Consider the following 2,981-nt stretch of genomic DNA (forward strand, 5'->3'; position numbering starts at 1 on the left):
ATCAAACAGAGAAGCAAGAACTTCAAGGACACCCAAAGACAGAGCACTCAGTCTGGCCTGAGCAAGGAAGGGCGTGGAAAAGCAATACCCTACAAAGCATGAATGTTTCCAGCACTGAATAAATCTGAATTCCTTCCTCAAGGTACAATGATTAAATCCCCAAGTTTATTACTTGGGTTGCCTGGGCTTCAGGCGTGGTGTTTGGAAGATGTACGGTACCTCCCTGGCTCTTGAATATTCTAGAAAGATCCATGTGAGGTCAGGATGACCAGTTTTGCAGTAGCGAGGTGACTAACTCCAGCCAGCTCATCCTGCAGTCAGCACAGAGCCACCCTAAATCCACGGCACCTCCAGATCTGCCCTCAGGGACTGAGAAAGGAGAGGCAGCAGCAATCCCCACCCCAGCAATCCCCACCCGGGGCCAAGCCTTTACTGCTATTGGTGACAGTGACACAGGGAAATGGTACTTCGGGGAAGTGGAAACTGCAGTGGCCAGGCCTGGCAGGGACCATCCCCAGGCAGGAGCAGCGTTAACCACCTCCACGCCAGACAGAGATGTGTTGCCGCCTGTATAAGTTGCAGGCAGGCAGCAGGGAAGCTCATGGCGGGTGACGATTTCAGGTTTTAATTGGTCAGCCTCTCTTGCACAACCCTCCCTGATGCTGCAGAACAAGGCTGCTCACGCCCTGTATCCCTGGCCAGAGGGAGAAATGGTTTGAGTTAGCATATGGATTTAAGGAAGGCAGGGTTATGAAACTGGGCAGGCCTTCAGTTTCCCAAAAAAAGCCTAAAAAAACCAGCAGCTTTATTCATTCCAGAAGCTACAGGCACTCAGCAACAACAAAAAATCCAGCTCTGCAGCTAAGTAGGCTGTTGATACAGCCTGTCAACCCCTCTTCCAGAGAGGGGGGGCAACACATCCTTCCCTGGCTGGCTGCTGCAGGAGGTGGCGGCCCGCTGTTACATAAGGACAAGATGGCCACCCTAAAATGCCATCTCTTTTCTGCAACGCTGGATGCGACCCAGAAGCCACCACCTGCTCCCGGCCAGCGTACGCCTCTCCCAAACGATCCCCCACCTCCCCCCAGCAGCAAGGAGATGCCCCTTCAGCTTTTCAGCAAACAAGTTCTGGGGGCTGGGAAGGTCACGGCAGCCTGCAGGGTGCTGGGCAACATCAGCACTTTCCCTGCGTGCAGATGGATTAGCCGTCAGATCCACACACGACTTATCCTGCCCTCCCTAGAGGGCAAAGGCATAGAGGAGGCTTAACAAAAAAATTAAGTGACTCAAAGTGACGAGCATCAGATGTTTGGCGACAAGACTTATCTCCAGGGTATTTTACCCAGAGAGGTGGTGGAGGCCCCATCCCTGCAAACATTCAAGACCAGGCTGGACAGGCCTCTGAGCAACCTGATCTAGTTAGTGGTGTCCCTGCTCACTGCAGGGGGGTTGGACTAGATGACCTTTAGGGGTCCCTTCCAACCCAAAGCATTCTATGATTCTGTTTGCAGGGCAGGCACACCTACCGACTTAACCTTGCAGCGTGTTGCTCTGAAACAGGACAAGGAGCCTTTCAGCCTGGCCCCACACCAGCAGAAACCACCTAGCTGCCTTCAAGGGAACTGTAAAAACCTTTTTCGCATTATAAAAGGGGGTTGGGGTTTTTTTAAAATGTAAATACAACTCTAGGTAGAAGTACAGATCCCTCTGCTGCATGCCCAGCTCCAGGATGGAGATTCGCTGCGCACCCAGCTGTGGGCGGTGGCGACAAGGTACTGCAGCCCCATTCCCTACGTGCCATCCATCACCACACACCGCAGCGGCCCCAGCACCATCTTCCCCTGGGAAGAGGAACAGCCTCCATCCCAGCAGGAGATAAAGGATTAGCACGTGGTCCAGCCAGCCTGGGAAACATTTTGTTTGTATTAAATTAAATTATCAGCTCAGTGTGTGGAAAAGGATTAGTGCCGGCTTTGGATCACTCCAGTTAACACCAATAAATTAAGGGGTTTGTAAAATTTACGACTTCAGGTGGATAAAGAAGTAGCTGGTCGAGAAAAAACGCAGGCTGCTTGAGCAACAGGCTCGGTGGCAGCGCTGCAGATTTTCGGAAGGGTTTCACAGGCAAGAGTCCCCGCTGCAAGCACGTGGCTCGCAGCAGAGCTTCCTGCCTTGGCAGAAAAGGCCTTCATTAATCTGGTCACGGTTTTGAAGTGAGCTGGCATCAGCATGGCCCATTAGGCCACCAAGTTTCAACTCTCTAAATTAAATTCTGCTTTGTAAATGGGACGTCAGGCACAAACTTAAGTGCTTAGGACTGAATTTTTTTTAATTAAGCACTCCCGGTTGCACAACGAGCCCCCGACTTTCCCTGGAGGTACCTGGCTAACCAAAAAATCCTCTTTGTCATCCAACCTTTAGGCCATGGCAAGTCAGGATTAGCAGCAGCCCTTCACAGGAGCAGACGGTAGTCAGGAAGTTAAGATGCTACCATCACAAAAACCTCCGTGGAACACTGATTTCTGCTAACCTGGCCCTCGCTGATAACTAGCCGCTTTATCAAAGCAAAGCGGGCTTTTAGAGCTTTTTTTTTTTTAGCCTAGTTTTAGTCGGGAAGTTGCCGCCGTCCGCCGACAAGAGCGCTATTCACGCCCAGCTAGCCCTGCAAAGAGCGTTTAAAACGGGTTTCCAAGATTTGCGCGGCTGAAGGCACCGTCCCAATCAATCGCTACGGGGGAAAGGCTCGCTCAGACGGCGCCCTCTCTGCCCAGGAGCTGGGGAAGGGGAGGCTGGGGCAGCCGGGGCGAGTTCAGCCGGCCAATGTAAGCGAATGCCCTTCGAGCATCGCCGCGTCTCCTCCGTGAGCGCAAAGCCGGCAAAGCTCCATCTGACTCAGCCTCCCAGAAGACTCCGGTCCGGCACCAGCCATCAGGAAACCGGCCGACATCTTGCAACCCGGACCCCCCCCACCCCCGAAGGCC

The 2,981-nt window shown here is 52.9% G+C and overlaps 1 protein-coding gene across 2 annotated transcripts in view; it reads right to left on the bottom strand.

Annotated features, from left to right (window-relative positions):
• The window catches only part of PKM (pyruvate kinase M1/2), a 24,673-nt gene that overhangs the window by 17,400 nt on the left and 4,292 nt on the right, over positions 1 to 2,981 (bottom strand). The window contains exon 2 of one of the 2 annotated variants that reach the window (XM_035899475.1): positions 1,037 to 1,039. The gene's annotated coding sequence lies outside the window, so the exon portion shown is untranslated. Of the gene's footprint in view, positions 1 to 219; positions 241 to 1,036; positions 1,040 to 2,981 lie in introns of those variants that run through there. The other variant, XM_035899476.1, reaches the window with a different exon arrangement.

The sequence above is a fragment of the Egretta garzetta genome, unplaced genomic scaffold (assembly GCF_000687185.1).
Source record: "Egretta garzetta isolate BGI_Z169 unplaced genomic scaffold, ASM68718v1 scaffold287, whole genome shotgun sequence".
Taxonomy (NCBI): domain Eukaryota; kingdom Metazoa; phylum Chordata; class Aves; order Pelecaniformes; family Ardeidae; genus Egretta; species Egretta garzetta.